This window comes from Babylonia areolata, chromosome 34, assembly GCF_041734735.1.
Source record: "Babylonia areolata isolate BAREFJ2019XMU chromosome 34, ASM4173473v1, whole genome shotgun sequence".
Lineage (NCBI taxonomy): Eukaryota > Metazoa > Mollusca > Gastropoda > Neogastropoda > Buccinidae > Babylonia > Babylonia areolata.
In genome coordinates this window covers 1904721-1911496 of record NC_134909.1, presented here as the reverse complement: position 1 = coordinate 1911496, position 6776 = coordinate 1904721, and positions in this window count along the sequence as shown.

Sequence of the window (6776 nt, the reverse complement as noted above, 5' to 3'; positions counted from 1 at the left end):
GAGCACAGATGCAGTGGATGACAAAGATATCCTTTCGGTATCTCATCTTGCTCTCTGCACTCCACAGTGCGTTGCTGTAACCACCTTCCTCTCCGTTGAACCGATAGGTTTCTTCCGCAGATTCTGCCAGATCCAGACTTCGCATGCATGGGTAGACACACCCTGGGGGCCAACTGCGTGTGGCATGCACACAGCACGGTGGAGCTAGATGGCCGTTGGTGACTCTTCTGAGCCGACGCCCTTTTATGGATCTAGTTTTTAATTCCATAAGGGTGTCTAGCCACCCGCCTCACCAGTCCCGGAAGGCAGCAGTGGGAGTGCCGGTTTAGTCGCCGGCAATCCGACCCTGAACAGGTTGTACTGGATTTCAGGTTACCAGTAGCAGATCTAATGACCTGACCTGACATAGATGACTGCGCGCTTGCTGCACACACCCATGAGGACATGCAGTTCATTATGGACAGGTTCTCAACCTCCTGCAGGTGCTTTGGACTCACCATCAGCCTCAGCAAGACCGAGTCCATGTATCAACCAGCTAGCTCACAGAACGCCAGTGCCTCCCCCCCACCTGCAATCAAGATCGATGACACAGAGATCAAGTCAGTCAACAAGTTTTGCTACCTTGGCAGCACCCTATGCAGCAACGGAGCCCTTGATGTAGAAGTGACGCTGCGCATCGCCAAGGCCAGCTCCGCCTTTGGCAGACTCAACAACAGGCTGTGGAACAACAAGGGCATCAGGCTCAGCACCAAAATCAAAACCTACAGAGCTGTTGTGCTGACCACCTTGTTGTACTGCTGTGAAACATGGACGACGTATCGCCGTCACATTCAACAACTTGAGCAGTTTCACCAGAGATGCCTACGAAAGATCCTTGGCATAAAGTGGCAAGACAGGGTCTCCAACCTTCAGGTCCTAGAGAGGAGCGGCCTGCCCAGCGTAGAAAGCCTGTTGACCCAGTGCCAGTTACGCTGGACAGGACACGTTGTCCACATGACAGACAGCAGGATCCTGAAGATGCTTTTGTATGGCCAGCTGAAGGAAGGCCACCGTGAACTTGGAAGACCCCGCAAGCACTTCAAGGACACCTTGAAGACAAACCTCAAAGCCTGTGACATAGACAACACTTCCTGGGAAACTGATGCCCTTGACCGCTCTCGCTGGAGGATGCTGTGCTCTAGTGGCGTAAAGACGTTTGAAAACAAGAGAACGCTGGTCATTAAGGAGAAGCGTGAGCGAAGGAAGCAGGGCTCAACTTCTGAAGACGTTTTCCCTTGCAACACCTGTGCGAAGTGCTGCGCATCCAGAATTGGCCTCTTCTCCCATGTGAGGACACACACCGACAGATAAGCCTGCCTGCCAACTCATCCGTCGGTCCAATGGGAGACCATCATCAACAAAAATATATATATAAATCCACCTTTTCTCTGCCTGCACCGCAATTACTTCACAAAGACATACTTCAATCTACTATGCAATGTAAGATGCCAAATTCTATACATCTTACAATCTACAAAACACCATTAGCGAACACATTATGCGGGATATGAATTCCCGAGACAACTTTCATAACCTGGAGTACATGTTGCCCTATATATGTGCACATCTACAATACTGGAATAAGACCCGGGACATGAGGGTGAGATATTAAAAATGGTAAAAAAAAACAAGCAAAACACATTTTTTGATGAGTTTAGACATTCCTTTAATAAAAAAAATTCAAAAATGAACAGAGATTTTAAACAGACTTCACTCAAAATCGGCAAAATGTAGACCAAGGTTACTGGCGTGATGTGCTTTACATGATTTCCATTTAGCACTGGGTTTTTTAATAAAATAACATGGCCTCATGCAAAGGATGTTGGCTGTTGCCATCAACACTCAAGGTGATGTATCCTATAGTAAACTTGAAAAGAAAAAGTTATTCATATTCTGAATATATGCTTATGTGTGGGTGGAAACCGTAATGCACGCAACATTGTGGTTGAACAATTTTGCACAAACAATGGTAATGCTGTGACATAGACATCTCTTGATTTATTTTAGTTCAGATATTAATAGCTTTCTTTCCATGACAATGATTAACATTTCGGCATAGTTATATTTATGTAAATGAGAAATGTTGCGTGCATTACGTGGAATCCAAATGTTAAATGATCTGGGATTCCATCAAGCAACACTGGAATAAACTACTGTTTTGACACTTTGATGGTCTTGATTCATGAGATTCATTAGCTTTCAAAGAGTCTTCAGTGACAGTTGTTTTAAAACACTGATAATTTTAGTCTGTAGGACTTAAAATTTTGCTGTCAGCAATAACTATGTCTGCTGGATTTTAAACAGTTTATTCAAGTTGGCTGGACTTTAAAATGTCTTGGATTCCAGTGGCAATAACATTTTGGATTTCACAGTTACATATATATATATACAAGTTGTAGCGCACTAATTTATCTAATTCTTTCATTGCTGGAAGTCATAAGTGAAAAAACCCGACTAGTTCATCAATTCATATTGAGATTTAATCCTTGGATTCTAGTTCTAAACAGTGAAAATATTGTGCCCGCGTTGGTTGATGGTCGGTGGCTGCAGAAGACTCAGGCTGTCATTGGCCACCCAGGCAATGTCATCTGTATCTGGAAAGCAGAAGTATCCACCTCTGTCTCGCAGAAATTTGACCAGAGTCTCATGACCTTCTGACTGCAGAACCTGCAAAACACACACACACACACCCTCCCCCCCCCCCACACACAATTATACTCTCTTAATGGCTGGATTCCTGAAAGTGTTATATAGTTTGACTTGACAGAACCTGATGTACAACTTAGGCTATGGGTGTTATTGTACTGATTTTCTTTTTACTAATTTTAGTTTGTTAAAAATTGGTGTTAAATTTTTGAAGAAACAGGATGTTGACTGCACTGTTCAAATTAATCATATATCTCTTCACATTACACATTTTTCATACTCAGACATACACATACTCACAAGCATACATGTGCAAGTGCAAATGCAAACTTGCTCTCGCTCTCTCACACACACACCTACTCCACTGACAGGAAAGAAATGGAGAATGGGGATGACTAGAGGGAGGAGGTGGTGGGTTATATCACTGTCAGCAGTCAGGGATTCTCAGCCAGAGCAAGTGGTCAGTGATTTGGCTCAGTGCCAAGTTAGCCACAACCATTGACAACCCCCCTCCCCTCTCCTTACCACTGGTGGGAGATTCTCAGAGACAAGGGAGGGGAATGACTATACAACTCTCAGCTAATTATGAAAGTGAAGTTTGCAGAGGAGAGAGTGGGAGGAGGGGCGTGGGGGAGGGAGGGGTTAGTATGAATTGGTGTTCTTGTTCTTTCTGGAATGTGAGAGCATAGTATCTATCTGTCTGTATATATTAATATAAAGTTTCACAGCTATCGAAGCAAAATGCAAATATCAGACTTCTGTGTGATGTTGAATGAAAAAGAAACCACATTACAATTTTTTACTCACTTATTTAACACTCACCGAATTTGTAGCAGACGACGCTAATGCTGTCCAGAGCACTTCCGGTTTTAGACCGGGTAATATTTTGCTTACTAAAGCAAAAATCAATCAAATATAAATATTACTAATGGGAATTCATGGTCTCCGTTTTAACATGTCCATTTTTCATTCTGTATCAATAGTTTTTGTGTGTTTTACTCAGAAAAAAATAAATCGTGTTCCGATTGAAACACGGTGTCACGTTACGAACACACTGATGAAATAGATCCAAGCTGCTCAGTTACTGACATCGATAAAAATCCCGATTCAAAGAATTTCAGATCAATATTGTGCATGAAAGTGCTAAAGACATTCGTTTTCAAAAATAATATAAAACTTACCGATGAAACTTAAGATTTTCTGGAGAAACAATGCCATTTTTGTGTTTGATGAAGTGCCGTTCTGCTGTGTCGAATCAGAGGCACTAAACTTAGCGAGATGAATCACTCAGCGCTTCGCGTGAAGCCGCCGCGCGAGCAGCTCTCGCCCGGAAATAGTATGCGCCCTCAAGCGGCCAGACAGTTACGGCAGCAGAGGAAATGGCTTGGTGTTCTGCTGTAAACTGCAAAAACTCGCGCAAAAAAGGATGGACATTGTTCCGATTTCCCAAAGATGAAGACAGGTAAGCGTTTCCTGATTTTGTTTAATGAAGTATCGTGTTGATATGGACATTTATGTCGTTATTACATTCGTTAGTCAGAGCTTTGTTTAGCCGAGTGTGCAAAGTGAAAGTAGTTTTCAGCAAAACCTAAAGTAGAGCTGTGAAAGGTATCCGTGACGTTTTGTGATTGTGACTTTGGGTCTGGGACAGACAACATTAGAGCGGCATCAAAACTGAACCCAAAATGAGGCACTGTTTTAGTGATTAGAACCATAGTGATGCATTGATATAATTATGCAACACTGAATGTGTTGCTATGGTTGTAGTGTAGTGGTTATGGTAGACTGCTCAGCTAGCAGTCATAGTAATAGTAATCACTACTTGCAGTAGACGCCAGTCAAATCTTTCTAGTAATCAGTAATCACTCAGTTTAGCAGGAATGGCAGTAATAGTAGAAGCAGTTGCAGGAGCAGCAGCAACAGCAGCAGTAGTAGCAGCACCAGCTTTGTCATCATCATCATCATCTTCATCATCATCAGTAGTAGTTGTTGTTGTCGTGGTAGTAGTAATAGTACTGAGAAGGATGAAGAGAACAACTGAGGATGAAATGATACCAGTTTCTATAAATTGAAAACTGAATGAAAATAAATATTGAAATGCTATATTGCTTTTTTTGTACAGATGCAAAAAGTGGGTTCAGAACACCAGGCGAGCTGATCTACAGGGAAAAACCAGCGAGTACCTGTACACTAACTGCAAACTTTGCTCTGAACATTTTGAGCCAAATCAGTTTATGAATCCCAGTGCGGAAAAATTGAGTCTTGTGTGGAATGCTGTCCCCACATTATTCAACATTCCAAATCCACCACCTAAAGTCACAACAAAAAGAAAAATGCCCTGTCGACAAGATCACCCTGCAAGTTCCAAAAAAGCCAGAACCAGCCATGAATCACAGGAAAAAGCAGGTAATTTAATTTACTGTATATATTTGTATGTTTTTAAATTGCTGTAGCTTTTATATGTACAAGTATTTTGATATAATTATGTCAGACTTGTTATCTCTGCGATAATATTATTTAGAACTGTGTATATCACATTGTGTGGGGTGTGGATGAGGAGAGTGAAAAGGTAAAACATAAATGAACATATATGTCATTATTTCTGTCGCCTTGTCAGTGTCTCTCTCTCTCTCTCTCTCTTTGCTGTATCTCTTTTAAAACCTATGGAGAATCTGCAAAATTATGTCGATAACCCACGTATTTATTTTGGGGGACATGCCGCAGACAGTCAACATACGCACATGCTTTTTCTGTGTTGCTTCTCCTTTGCGCCTGGCTGCTATCTACTGTCTGGGGGAAGGGAGAGGGTGCTGAGGGACGCGGCGCGCCGCGAGCGAGCGAGGCTTCAGTTTTGCACATAGGGGAAAGAAGGGAGTGTGCCCTCTCCCTCCTGCACTCTCTGGTCGAATGTTGATTGGGCCGACGCAACTGACGAAGTGGGGTACCTGCTTTTGAATCGCTTGAGCAAATTGCTCATGGATCAAAAATCTTAGTTTCGGATACCATTAAAATCAGCAGAAAATGCTCTTTACCGCTCATACAGTATCCCGTAGGGTCAGATTTCATTTTCGAACTGCGCGAGGCGTTGAATGATAGCCGAAAATTTCCCCTGACTTTGCGCTCAGATCTAACTACCCTATTTCGCCCAAGGCTTGGAAAAAAACGCACGGAAGTTCTTGAACTTTCGCCTTTCACGGCTCCCAGCTTTTTAAACAGTAACCAGTGAATGGAGAGCAACGGATGCGATTTTTTCCACTGTGTGGTTGAAACTAACTTTGCCGCGCTCAGAAAGACGCCGGCCGCCATTGAACAAGGATCGCTGTTTCGCGTTACAGTACACTTCTTTTTCTTCTATCCGCGAACTCATTACGCATTGCATAAAGCAAACACAGTAAAAATTTAAAATATAGACGATAGATAATTATTTCAGTCGGATAGTTTTTCACAAAATGAAATGAAATTTGAGAAAATGCACTTCAAAATTAGTCAATTTTTTGGGCGTTCATAGGTTTCCCGGCATCGGCCATGGGGGCTGCCGCTACCTAGTGCGTGTGGCAAGCAAACCAAGGTAAGGATACAATGTTCTTTTTATTGTTTATTATAACTTATAATAACTTATAATAAACAATAAAAAGAACATTGTATCCTTACCTTGGTTTGCTTGCCACACGCACACACCAAGCTCGGGATTCAGACACACGTGAAAAAACTCGGGCGGATGTGATGTACGTTTCTAAGCGTGGGATGGAAACCATTCAGCCAATGTCTGGCACTTGTTTTAGCCTGTATGGGCATCGTGCTTTTTGTCACGTACACGTTGTCTTGTGTTCTCACACACTTTCGGTTCGGAGTGCAGTACACAGCTGCGTGGCTTTATCGCTGAGTTAGGAGGATGTGTTGTGTGCGCTACACGTGGAGGCAAAACGTACCGTACTTGAAACAGCATCAGCAAAACTTGCATTTGGCTTCGAATTTCCACGAACTGAATCGTGAGCAGGAAGAACGATCCCCTAAGATACATTTTGGAGTATTTTTAATTCAGTTGAAGCATTACTGTGTTCTGAGGGCACAACGCAGTGCAGGTGATATCA